At 41.6% G+C, this 14,128-nt stretch overlaps 1 protein-coding gene and 1 long non-coding RNA gene across 8 annotated transcripts in view; one reads left to right on the top strand and one right to left on the bottom strand.

Annotated features, from left to right (window-relative positions):
- CREB5 (cAMP responsive element binding protein 5) overlaps window positions 1-14,128 on the top strand; it is a 255,993-nt gene that overhangs the window by 217,850 nt on the left and 24,015 nt on the right. The gene's annotated exons all lie outside the window — the stretch shown is intronic.
- LOC135423700 (uncharacterized) lies at window positions 8,294-12,460 on the bottom strand. Its single transcript, XR_010434905.1, has 3 exons — window positions 12,397-12,460; window positions 10,912-11,059; window positions 8,294-8,508 (listed from the first exon to the last, which is right to left on the bottom strand). It is a non-coding gene; the product is annotated as an uncharacterized LOC135423700 (long non-coding RNA).

Genomic DNA, 14,128 nt, shown 5'->3' with positions numbered 1-14,128 from the left:
ATGGTCTGATGTCCTCAGCAAATTTTAAACTTATCATCAGAGTCAGCAGTGAGCTTCTTTATTTCTTAAGCAGTCTAGCAGAAATTTCCACATTAATTTTAATTACTCACAGGTTTTTAACAATCTGAGATCAGTGAAAGTCAGTATTTCCCCCAATTACTACACAGTAACAGTGATAATATCATTATAATTCCCAAGCTTAGCATTTCTCTGCATTAGACTGAAGGGAAATGGATTGTCTAAGGTGCCGTGGCATATTAAATAGGAATTTTAGTGGTGATAGGTCTGTAATACCAGCCCTGTAGTCAAATTTTTTGAGAATTGCTCAGGAATGTGTAGTTATTATAAACTTTATATGCAGTAGTACACTCAGCAGGCTGTGATGTGCTCAGTACTGAGACTTTGGTACATTGTGTACAAAGATTTGCAATACCCCAAAGCAAAAGCTGTCAGAGCGGTTGCGGAGAAGGATTGCCTGCTCTGTCACCCCCTCCCATTCCCGGTTTGGATTATGATCCTTGGGACATGTTTGGTTTAAGCTGTTTTGAAGTGGCAAGTTTTGTTAACTTGCTGCTCCATCCAGCCCTAATCAACATCATCTGTCAGCCACCATCCTGCCAGGCTGTTCATGTCTTCCCTTTCCTAATCTTTCTGATATTTTTAAAGCTTTGCTTACAGTTGCAGACACTTTCCCATGATGTTGAGCAAATTGGGTGAAATGTTCCATGGTTTTGATTGGGGAAAATCCCCAAAACTAAAGACTCCTTTCTATCAAGAAGTGGGTTTCTGAGAGACATTCTGCTGAAAACAAAATGTTTCCCACTTGATGTGAAATGAAAATGGGTGCATTGATAACAATGCTGGGCTTTTCTGTGCATGCATCCCTTCTGCATCACCAGGACCAAAGTAGAATCCTCAGCTGGTCACCCTTGTGACTCTCTTGGTAAAGCTCAAATCTGTTGGTGCCTCAGCTCAGGAGTTGCTGGAGAAGGCAGGGTGGGTATGCAAATGTTTAGTAATGTAATTATTACGTATCAGTATTGTCATAGTGCCTGAAGAGCCCAATATATTGTTCAGAGAATCTGTGGGCGGATGCTGAAGTAATAGGAAATTACAATGACTGTGGGTGGTAGAACTGAAACCCAGAGGTAAAAATACCATAAAATGGGAGATATTCATACTGGCAGTATGAACCAGGAACACAAACCTTTACTAAAGTATCCCCTGAGTGTTTCTGTAGAGCAGTGTTTCTGCATATTTTTAGAACTGGAGAGGCCTCTCACTTCTATGAACAAACTCTGTACGTAATGTTGCATCCCACTGTTGTTTAGATGTTGGGTAGGGAAGGCAGTGGTGTGATAGATGAGATATGCAGCACTTATTGTAAACTGAATATTATTTTGTGAAATCATAATTTTGCTGCTTTAATTACAAACATGTTAATTAGACTATTAACAAAAATAGGGCACTGACTCCCAGCTACAGCCTGCCTACAGACACTTACCTCCCAGCTGCACAGGAACAAGTGTATGTGTTTCCACACATTTCAAGGACTAACTTCTGATGTCTTGTAGACCACTAGTTGCATAACACTGATACTGGGTCTTATCCTAGAGGCATCTGGCGTTTACTTTTTACACATGGGTAAATTGCAGTCTTCATTGCTCAGGTGGTGGGATGTTGCATTTTACATGGGTCCAAATGACTACATGAGATGCAGAGAGTTAGATGTGTTGTATCTCAATGTCAAAGCGTTTAGTGCGTTTTATACTAAAACCCTTTGAGGTACAAAGTTGTAGCTTCTTAGAGAGAAAATCGAATCCTTTCAGTAACTTCAAACTTCAAAAAAGGGAGATATTTGCAGGCGTAATTTTAAGGATGTGCAATATGAATCAGGTTGGATTTTCATCTGGATATCTCTTTTCACATGACTGTTGTAGGTAAATTCTTATGGTACTTCAGTGGTTGTAAGTGACCCAGGCTTCTGTTTGAAAGAAGAAAGGAAAAAGTGCTTTCCACCAGTGCATTTCTGCCACCCCTCACCTACCGCGCAATGCTGGGTGACTGGTTTTTGCTAAAATAGAAAGCAGCATGCCAGCTGGATATCTTCCTGCAGTAGCTAGGTTTTCCTTGGAGGTTTCCCATCTCTATACTAACTAGGCTTGACTATGCTTGGCTTATGAGCTTTTGCAAGCATCCTTGCCAAGGTGGGATGACTGTAGGCAAAATAAGTGCAGCAGGGAGACAGAGGCAAATAAGTAGGAGTGATCAAAGTCTAGAGATTTGCTGGCAGACATGCTTCCTTCCTACGCTCTACAGCCAGTGGGTCCAGTGCTTTCCCCTTCTCCTACGTATGAATCAACACATCCAAGCAAGCCGTGCCAAAGCAGGGGGTGGGTAGGAGACAGCCTTAGCACTGTATGACAACTGTTGTTTTGCCAATATACTCAGTAGGAAATTCAGAACAAAATTTGCCTTTTGGACCATGAGTCTCATTAAAGTTCACCAATGACACTGGAAAAGAGCGGAATTAAAAGGTTTGCTGGTTTGTTTTTTTTTTTTTGTTTTGTCTTTTTTTTGGCTTTTTTTTTTGTTTGTTTAGTGCTGTTACAATAAAAGACACCATGTAGAGATTATAAAAGGCTGTCGTTAAGGTTTGGTGAAGTTGTCTGCTACCAGTCCTAGGGAGATGCTAGAGGTGGTAAAAAAGTGAGTTTGACAGCAAGAAACATTTATTACTGCATGGCAGAAAGTGCTTCCTGTTGAACTGACAGATTGGCAGAGATGCTGAACCCAATTTTCTTTAGTTTCTTCACTGGGGTTTTACAAGAGATAACTGATGTGAGCCAATAGATATAGAGTGGTGTTGCTATTCTCTTAGAGCTTCCTTATTCTTGGTCTTCTCTTCTAAATTCAGTAAAAATATGTAGATGTATTTTTACATAAAAATATGCAGTATGTATTTTACAGGCATGTAAAAATGCATGTAAAATGTAAAAATGTATGTAAAAAGGCTGTGTATTTTTAAGGCTTTTCTTTTGTGGCAAAGATCTTAAAAAACAAAGTGAACCCAAAACATAGAAGAAAAGCTTTTAGCTGGCACTGCATGAAATGTTGTAGTACCAACTGCAGATTTACTGGGCCATTAGAGTTTGATTTATACTTTCACATATGGGTTTGAGTGGGTTGGTCACAGCTTTTTGGTGGCTTATTTTCCATATTTTGTAACTTTGGTTAATCACTTCACTCGCTGAAGTCCCTGTGCCCAGCAGCAGAGTCCTACCCTTGATGGGTGGCACATTCGTATTTCTTCAAGCACGGAGCTCCTCCACAGTGTTAGATCCCCGCCTTCTCCCTCCAGTTCCAGTAATGTCTTTTCCTTGCTAGGCTGGAGGAGGAGGAGATCCTGTGCCAACTCTTTGAGCTCTCACTCAGCTGCTGCCTTCACAACCATAAATGTTACCAAGCGCCCCCGTTGTTTTCATTCTCCATCCGTATACTCTATACTCGCTTGGAAGTGAACCTTATGGAAATTTTGGTTTTGTGAAGAACCTCGCAGATATTTCCACTTGAAATGCCATGGTAGCAATAACACACTGTGCTTGCAGTTTGTTGTCCACCTAGTGACCTTGAACTGCTTTGCATTGGCTGCAGAGTGAGACGCTGAGGTGGTGGGAGCTGTGCCCAAGGACCTGAGAGGGGCTGAATAAGGGCACACAGGAGGATTTTACAGGTGGGAAAATGAGAGGGAGTGCAATGAAAAAGGCACACACACATGGGTGTACAGTCTTTAGTCCAGTCAGTAAAAGCATGAAGGGTAAGATTCACGTCAACTACTGTCAGACACATATGCGGCAATTAGCCTCTGTAATCTCTGTGCACAATCACTGACAATGCAAATTTAACAAAACATTCTCCTCCACTGTCCTAAATACTGCAATCATTATTTGCAATCTCATCTCTCATTGTCCTCCTGCTAATGCAAAACCATGTCAGAGCAATGTGCAAGGTGACCTGCAAAATGCATATAAACTCTGTGTCACACCACTAGAGTGAACAGCGGAATTTCTGGGATGCTTGCTGGCACTTTGTACTGGACTTGGGCTTGCATGGGTCACCTGTACTGGAGAACCATAACCTAGATGAAAAAGTGGGCTTTGGTGGCATACAGGGGCATACATAATTCTGTTCAGTTTACCACACCTCGTGTATACAGTCTGTAGAATTCAGAGTAATGCACACAGGCATAGCTTTTTGAAATAAGCACAATTATGCTCAAACTCTGTGGAGTACATAAAACCTCTTACACAGATTACTTGTGTTATCTAGTTCATTTCTGGGGGTTTTTTTGTTCAGCATACTGCTTTAGCATAGTATTTTGAGGAAGAAGTTGAATTAGGGGAAGATAAAAGGCATTCTGTGGTTTCTTTTTAATTGGAGACTGGAGGCAAAGTGCCTCCAGATAATTTCTCAAAGAAAAGTCATTGTCTTCTCCCACTCTTGTCATTAATCTCTAAAATTATTGCACAATTTTTGTTTAATGTGTTAAGATTTCTTAATACGTTAAGACAATGTGGAAAGACAAATTTGAACAGGAGGGAGCATGTTTCTTTGGATGCATGATTTTTAAGTCTTTGTCTGAAGCTTCATCCATCTTGCCAGGTGTTTTGCAGTTAAAAACTTCATGAAACTCAGTACGATTAAAAAATACATATTTTTATAATGGCAATTCATCAGAAGAATTGGTAATTGATACACATATTGAGAGTGATGGTCATTCAGATTTTGCTGAGGTGTAGATTGCTTGTGCTGAAGCTGTGTTAACATAATTGAAAACAGAGATTCCCAGCATATGGCTCATGTTATATTTGCTGTTCCACAGTTTTTTATGTGATACAAAGGACTTGATACATTCACAGTAGTGAATGTCAATGTATTCTAGTGCAAGGTGTGCTTAAATGTAATAACATGCCTAAATGTATTGTAGTACATGTATATTTTGCACAATGTATTGCACAATAGCCATTATATTGTTTCCACAAACAAAAATTTGGGTTCCCTCAGTCTAAATTTCTGATTCTGTAATTTAGTGTGATGTTGCATTAGTGAAGCCTTTTTTCATCAAGCAGAATCAACAGACCTAAGTTTGAAGTATGCTGTGAATCTATGGAGTCCTCACACAAGCTTTTTTGCGTGGTTTGACCCTCATTTTAGTGTGGAATAACTCACTCGGATAGTCTCAGTGAAGGACTCTCCGATTTCCAGTAAGAGGGTCACCAGCGAACTGTTATTTTCCATTTTAGTTCTGGTGTCACGGCCCAAGCAGTCTTATGGTTCTTGTCAGTACATCACTTTGAAATTTAGTAAGTCAGTGCAGGTGTATTTGTTGACAACCTGATGTTGAGCACTACATGAGAAACAGCAGCTAATTGAATGTCACAATGGCATTATTTGCAAAAACAGTTACTCTGGATTTCTCCCCCTCTCGCAGATCACTCTCACTCCCTGGATTGTTCTTTATCCAGCTCAGAAGGACATGTTTATAAGACTTGTTATTCTGACTCACTGATTTTAACAATATTACACAACTATTTTTCTGTCAGTCATGGGATAATATTGCCCAAACCATCTTTTCCTATGCATTTGCTGGGTTTGGTGGATGTTCTACTAATCAGCAAGGTGTGAAGTATTGAACGGGTATCAAAACACAGCCCCTGGTGCTGCAGAGGGTTACTTAAGCAACACTCTATAATTTAGATGCTCAGTAATCAACTTGGGGCATTGCGACAGTTTGAGTTGTTTTTGTTAAGAGATGAAATTATGGGTGTAACTAGCTGGCAGTCTTCAAACAGACTTTTGCAAGCTGTTTACTCAGCTGTCCCACGGCAACAACTGCATACGTGAAGTGAATTCTTCCAATATCTCGGCTGTGGTATATTTAATTTATCCTATTTTGCCACAGCGTGAGAGAAACAAATCTTGAAGAAAGTAGGACTCATGTCAGACACTGCACTGCAGAGGCTGTGACACTGGCTGTGAAGTTTGACATTGTGGGTGAAGATTTTTTTAATTCAAAGGATATTCTTACTTATTTTCCACTAATTTAAACCTCCAGAATCAAAAGGAGGAAGAGACCAAAGAAAAACAAATCACAGGATGTCTAGTGTATAGACAAAGATGAGTTTTATTCCTAAATCAACATGGCTTGTAATAATAATAAAGCCTTCTGGAAGCAGCTACTGAGATTTGTCTAATTCTAGTTTAAACTAGTATACGTCTAATTTAAGTGGACAGTATTTGGTCCACCCAAGCATGTACTAGTTTATGAAACACTTCTAAGATAAATCATTATTTCCTTTTGTGGGAAAATCTTGTCAGATGCAAGTTGCTCTCAGTAAAATCACTTCTTACTCAAAATATAGTGATCTTAAGGTCAGAAAGACACATTCATCTGTGCCTCCATGGTTGTCAGTCAGAAGAAGATAATGGAAAAAATATCCTTCTCTAAGTATGGACTTTGAAGACTGGTGAAATTATATAGGACGCTCCTTTGAAAAAAATGAAAATATTAAATGAGTGAGGTTGTCTCTTAATCTTACTAAAATATTTCAGAATGCTATTGTAACAGGAAAAAGAGGCTCATAAAATTGATGGGAAAGAATTAGGAAAAATTTAAAACAACTTCCAAGCAGTTTTAACTGCCACTGTATTCCATTACATTTTCCCTTCCACCTCAAATGCACTATGAAATAAAATAGCATTGCAGTTCTTCAAGCAATTGCAACAGGAAAGGGCTTGTGATAAGAAATATTATGGTCTGATTCAGAACTGTGCAGGGCAAAACTGACTGTAATACGTAAATACAGAGCAAACATGAAGCCCTGTTTGCTCTCCTGTGAAGCTCTTCACTAAAACAGTGTATGTGATTTGATGGATGTTGTGGTCTGAGCCATTTCTGAAGCAGAGAGGCAGGAGAGGAGAGGAGAGGGAGAAGGGAGAAGGGAGAAGGCGAGGCATTTGTAAGGAGTGAGCCCAATCGATCACTCCTGTCAGCTGCTCAGAAAATTAACTACTTTACAATTCACTGGTGTATACAATATATCATATTCCTCAGCTCCAGATTAAAAAGGTGTAGCACCGCTGCAGTTACGGATGAGACTAGCTCACTGTCTTGGGCTTGTGATCAAGTTTATTTGAGCGTGTGGAGCTGGTTAAGAATTTTTTTTAAAAATAACTCAGAAAAATTTTAGAGGGCTGCTTTCAACATTGTTTTTTAAAAGCTGGTAATGTCTAGACTGATTTCTTACACTGCAGAAGACACTGAGTGTCCTTTTCGCTACAAAATGTTCCTTGTGATTCATAGGTCCTGGACACCTGGGTCCCTTAAGACCTGGAGTACTCGAGCTACAGATTTTCATTGTCATAAAGGTGATAAAATGTATAAACCTCAAAAAAAAAAGTCTCTGGCTGGCTTCTGACAACTCAAACACAACCAGATGCGATGTTAACTGGCAGTGCTGGCATGGACTCAAATGGAGGGACATGTCCAGGTTCTCAGACGACATGCACCAGCAGCCCCTGGGCCAACCACCATCCAGCCGGGAGGGAAGGGCAGGGGAGGGGGGATGCCTGCCTGCCTGCCTGCCCACCTGCCCTGCCCACCTGTCTGCCACACTTTGTCTGCCAGCACTGGCTCTACAGAAAAAAACAAATAAGCAGCAAAAGATAGGGACTCCTTAGCTTTACTTTTCTTTGTGAACAATTTATGAACTGCTTTTTGATGGCTGAACAGTCATTTATAAACCAAGGAGAGATGAGACACAAACAAAATGAGAAGAAAAAAAAATCAAATAGCCAGCCACTCAGATTCAGAATAACTGTCCTGCCAGGTGATGATGGAGTTGCTTCAGACTTCCTCTTTGAAGGTGCATAGCTTGCTGTACTGGCCAGTGAAGAACTGAATTTATTAGCTGCTGAGGGACCAGGGGTACCTCATTTAGAAGAGATAAAGTGGCATTCCCAGGGAAAAGTTGTGAGAGAGAACTTTTCTGTCCCAAGAAAAGGAACTCCTTTATTGAGTCCATCTTGGTCAGAGCTTTGAGGTAGCACAACTGCTGAGCTAAGAAGGAAAGGATATCAGAGAAAAGAATTATTTCTTAAACTGTAGAGCAAAGTACATCGCTACATACATGCCCATGGTTCTACCTACAACCCTATGTACGTGATCTATTTATCTGAATAATTAGGTCTTTGAGAAGAATTATACATTCACTGATTTGTTAGATGAGTTTTATCATTAGATTTTTGTTTGCATGACATTAACTCCCCAAAGCAACCACATAGTTAAAGCTTTTATATATATATATATGTATAGGTTTTTTATTGTCTGTTCCTAGATGTAAGTAGAGTTATTGCCTCTAATAAAGCATAAGAAGGTAGACCTTTATTGCATCCTGGGGACTCACAATGCCATCAGCGGGAAAGAGTGAAAAGGAGCAGTACTGTTCCCTGTTTGTAAGCAAGTCAGCTCTTAGACTGTGGTTCTGGCTCTGCCACTAATGGTTTCTCTGACACTGGGGCAATCTAAGAGTTTTAGTTCACTGATTTGTAAAGTGGGTCTTCCACCACATTTAGTAACATTGCTTTCATCTTTAAAGCAGTGTGAGGTGCAGCAACATGGATCTATGCAGAGAGGCCTGGCAAGTTTGGTCTGATGTTTACAAAATGCTTTGGGATTCCTGGAAAGCAAGAAGGCTTGTTGTTCAATCACAGTAGATTGTGTCACTGATTCCCAGGCCAGTTGCCTCATAGACCTGAATGAACCAACCAACAGCTCAGAATCTAAAATATTTTAAGTAGCATGAAATTGTGCCTGCTACTGGGGAGCACTGATAAAGCTTCCAGCAAAGCCAGACTCTGTGATTGCTGGCTCCCTTCTGCCTGCTCCTGTATGAAGTGGTGGTAACCCTCTCCTAGGTTAGGTCTTTGCTAGATGGGTCTTTATTTTCCTTTGGTGTCTTCCTGATGTTTGAGTGAGCAATATGACTACATGTGAGTTTATTGAAAACCCAGCCTGCTGCTGTACTAAATAAAACAAATGCAAGCCCAGAATTGTATAGGATAGCTTTGCATTTAAATGTAATCATTTAATTTCACATTATGCTGCTATACATAGCAGATTTTCAGCAATGTGACAATAAATACTTGTTTCTCTTCTTTTTCTGCTGTTGGCAATGTAATACCTGTAAACTTATGGTTTATTTTCTTTGGAGCAGTTGCTTATATCTGTGATGGCAAGGAGTAAAACATATTGAAACAGTCATGGTTACAATATTTATAGATTCTGAATGCATACTAAATTGGAAGCAAAGGATAAGCAGAATTACATTTGTTTTGTAACACGGTACAGTTAAAGGCCAGAACCATTCCTGCCAACGCATCTGCAAATGTTTTAGCTCATAGCTGAGAGTCAGAGCAACGTTGCTAAACATGGGTGGATGGTATAGTACAGCCTGAGTGTCACCCGCTGAACGAGTAACCCCACAGAGAATCTGGCGGGAGTAATTAATGAATCCATTTGGAAAAGTCAGTGCCCTTCAATTAGCCTGAATGTAGCAAAGCAGATGGGATCCCATCCTCCAGGGAGAAAATTGAGAAAGATCCTAAGAAATACTGCACTGGACTGATTTATCTGGATAATTATAAGCCTCATTTGCACAAAACTGTTCAATATGGTTGCAGTGAGAAAATTAAGAATTTATAAAATGTTGATAGGTGGTCTAAACTATCAGTGGTAGTGGAATCATCTGTCCAGCTTTGATTAAAGGCTGCTTTGAGCTTATTTGCAGTAGAAACATTCGCTGCCATCCTAATTAGATATGGTGTCCTGCCTTGAACCATCCTGCCAGAATTCAGAAGGCAGAAGAATAAGTCTAAAGAAACTTAAAGAAGAAGAATTAAAATATGCAAATTTTCCTTAAACATTCAGTGGTGGAGGAGCAAAATGAGAAGAGTAAGAAAAGAGCATTTGAGAGCATTTGTGTCTTAACCTTATCACAAGGAGTCTCATTTTTAAGTTAAAGCACTGCAGGACTTGCCTGTATGAGCAGGAAGCCACACGTGTCTTTTATGAACTAAACTGGAAGCCAGTACAACTATATTGGAACTGTGTTTATGTATGATAGAAAAGGAAGCTGGCTGGCTTATAGAAGCAGCAAGAGAAAAATAAACACTGTTTATGACAGCACTGGAATTGCATAGAAATGATGGTCCTTGGGTTCTAGGGCTGAGGGATTTTTTTGGCTATAGGGAAATCGCACTCCAGCATGATGGACTTTCCACGTATTTTATGTTTTCAGAAACACTTCAAGTCAGATAGCTCCATGAAGCATTTTGCACAACATTTTCTGAATTTGGAGCTTCAGCCGTCAGAAGTCTGAGACTTTTTAACAAGTGACAAAGAAAACCCGGAGTCCCACATAGGCAGAACAAAAAAGTGCCCTCATCACTCTTCTAGCCCTCCTAACTCAGGGCATCTCTCTGCCATTGGAAGGCCAGTCTTTTTGCCCCCTATTTTCTTCCCCCCCACAAATATCACTTTTTCAAAATGACAAATGTTGGTGGGCACCACCCTTTTTGCCTTCTTCTATCCCATCCAGCAGCCCTGTGATATATTAATGTGCTGGTTTGACCACTATTGCCATTGAACTAAAAATTCAAAGTGCATTCAACTGTTTTAATCAATTAAAAAATTCAGCTCTGGGCAGAATGTCAGACATAACTAATACTTTTAGGGCATGGAACTGGTGGCAGCAAAGCAGTGTGGCTCTGGTTGTAAGCCTGCCTTGAACATTCACTAGTGTGCATAATGTGTGCTGTTAGATTTTTTATTTTAGTTTTTTCTTTTCTTACCTCAGAAGGCCTGAGATAATGCAGTGACGAGTGCACTGGCCGGAACGGTGGAGGTGGGATGTTCTACTCCTAGTCATCCTCTCATCCCGACAGCAGGCGGTCTGAGACTGGCACAGTTTGGCCTGTGACTGCACCTTCTTGCCCTCTGCTGATAAATAAGCAGGCTAATTGAATTAATAAACAGAAAGCTCTTTTCCCTGCCAACTGGAGCACCATCAAAATGTGTGATAAATTATCTGTCAATGCTTTAACTGCAGGGAAAAAATGAAAAAATTAGCTGCCTCAACATTTCCTCTCCAGCTCTTCCCTTTCCCCTTCCCCCATCCACCCAAGCACCCAATTTGGTTTGCCTCCACCCTCCTTGCCCCTTGTCTTTTCTCCTTTGGCAGATCTCCAAAGTAACAGTGAGAGAGTCATTAATTTAGCCAGGCCACTAATGGGTTATTAAGGCTGTAGGCAGAGGTTGGATGCAGACGTTCCTATAGCTCACTGGGAAAGAGGGACAGAGGCAAGTTTGGGGCAAGACCGCCTGTGTCTCAGCTGCCAGTGCACAGCAATCTCTTACTGTGACCTCCTGTGGCTGAGACAGAAGGCACACGAGGGGCAGTGAGGGGTGCGATCAGACTGGAAGGGATCCTGTTTAATATTTGCAGCTGTGACACAGACAATGTGATCAAGTGCACTCGCAAGTTTGCAGATGGCACCAAGCTGAGTGGTGCAGCTGACACACCTGAGGGACAGAATGCCATCTAGGGGAACCAGGACAAGCTTGACAAGTGGGCCCATGGGAACATTATGAGGCTCAACAAGGCCAAGTGCAAGGTCCTGTAACTGGGTTGGGTCAACCCTCAGTATAAGTGCAGGCTGGAGGGTGAAGGGATTGAGAACAGCTCTGCCAAGAAGGACTTGGGGGTACTGGTGAATGAAAAACTGAACATGACTTGGCAATGTGCTCTTGCCACAGCTGTATCCTGGGCTGCATCAAAAGCAGCGTGGCCACAGATCAAGGGAGGTGATTCTGCCCCTCTGCTCTGCTCTCATGAGACGCCACCTGGAGTACTGTGTCCAGCTCTGGGGTTCTCAGCACAGGAAAGACATGAACCTATTGGAGTGGGTCCAGAAAAAGGCCACAAAGATGATGAGAGGCTGGAACACCTCTCCTGTGAAAACAGGCTAAGAGAGATGGGGCTGTTCAGCCTGGAGAAGAGAAGGCTCTGGGCAGACCTTATTGCAGCCTTCCTGTAATTAAAGGGGCCTACAAGAAAGACGAGGACAAACCTTTTAGCAGGGCCTGTTGTGACAGGACAAGGAGTAATGGTTTAAAACTGAAAAAGGGTAGATTTAGACTAGGTAGAAGGAAGAAAATTTAAAGAAGATTTTTTACAATGAGAGGAGTGAAACACTAAAAGAGGTTGCCCAGAGAGGAGGTAGATGCACCATCCCTGGAGATATTCAAGGTGAAGTTGGACTGGGGGTTTGAGCAACCTGATCTGATTTAAGATGTTCTTGCTTGTTGCAGGGAGGTTGGACTAGACAACCTTTGAAGGTCCCTTCCAACTGACATTGTTCTATGGTTCTATGATGTCTCATAAGACAAGGCATCAGGAAGCCTTACATTGACTTGTTGGCATGCCAGACAAAAGAGGGAACTTCATCATAACCACTAATGTCACAGAGGTGGATAGTACCTGAGGCTTTTTTGTTACAAAAGAGTGGAAAATTATGAGACAGAACAGGCTAGTGACTTTCATAATACAGTCAGAATGTCCCTGCCATCATATCTTAAAGTGATGTTCCCTTTTGGAAATAACATATATCTATGTAGAGTCCCTCAATAGCCCTAAGTAACAGGAGACAAGAAAGATTTTGCTGCTTCAGACTCTAAGTAGGAGATAGATAATTGAACTTTCTATGGTATTACTTTGATTTCCAGTGTGCTTGTGTAAGTGCTTATGTGCCTTTGCTGACCTGGTTTCTCATCACCACATCTCCTCTGTAAGTTTCCCAGTAAGCAAGATGGAAAAGCTTCCCAGTCCTTCTCTTTCCAAAGCAGCAAGAAATGGGAGGTGCTGTGGAGTCTGAGATGGGAATGAGATCACAGTGTTATGTTCTTGTTCAGAACATGACATTTTTTCTGGTGCATATGTCAAATGAATCAGGCAATGGTGGTGTCAGGAAGATGGATAATGCTGTCTGCAAGGCAGGGAAAGGAGACAGGAAGAGATGTTAAACAAGATGGTATTTATGCCTTTCTCCCTCACTCAGTAGAAATACAAAAGAAATATTAAAAAAAAGGAAGATAAGGTAATAGCAGGAGCAGCCAGATCCCCGTTGTGCTTTTAGGAAGACTCATTCATGCTGTGAAGGACGGTGAGCACAGACCAATAACTGGTGTGCAGGAATTGCCTGTTCCTGGGATGCTGGCAGCTGCATGTGGGGAGGCATCTGGTTCTAACATCACCCCAGTCCCATGGGGGATGCTCACCCAACACATGACTTTCTACCTCCCTCAGGGTGCAGGGTGCTTTGTGGACCCACTGTCCACAAAGCAGGTCCCCAGGCAGGTCACCTCTGTCAGGAATTCTCCCTTAGGCATTTATTTCTGCCCTCTTTCCACTGGGCAGGAGGGACAGGCAAGAGTCCACAACCAAGCAAGGCAGGATATGCTGTACCTGTCACTTGGTGCTGGAAAGGAAATCCTGCTTGTGTGACAGATCCAACTGTGGGTCTAGTCAGGCCCCTGACCTGTGCAAATTTGTTCTGTATCCTGTGGTACATGCTGTAGGAAAGCCAAATCCAGCTGTCCAGAAATGGCAGGATGAGTCCATGTCTTACCAAGCAGGCAGCATCATTTCCTTCCCTGGGGAAAGTTGTTTTTTTGGTTTGCTCTAACGTGTTGCTCTGAAAAGCAGCATTGCTGAAGAGTAAGCATGCCATGTGCAAGAGAGTAAGCTGCCGATATATTGCATTTCATATATTGCTGAGCCACTGGGAGTGTGTGGGGATGCATTCCTAGCCCTTTCAAACACGATGTAAAGCCCATTAGTGTAAATCACTAATTCCAATAAAAAAGAATAGTTGGGGGCCTCATTTCTCATATCTCGTTTCACACTGTAGGTATACTAAAGTGTTTTAAAAGACCTTGTGGCACTGATGGAGTGGCTAGCTGGTATCTGGTAGAAGGTTGAGATGTTGCTCTTCTTGGAGCCTCAAGTGG

The sequence above is a fragment of the Pseudopipra pipra genome, chromosome 1 (assembly GCF_036250125.1).
Source record: "Pseudopipra pipra isolate bDixPip1 chromosome 1, bDixPip1.hap1, whole genome shotgun sequence".
NCBI classification, from domain to species: Eukaryota; Metazoa; Chordata; class Aves; order Passeriformes; family Pipridae; genus Pseudopipra; species Pseudopipra pipra.
The sequence above is the reverse complement of the archived record's forward strand: the minus strand, read 5'-3'. Positions and strand labels throughout refer to the sequence as shown.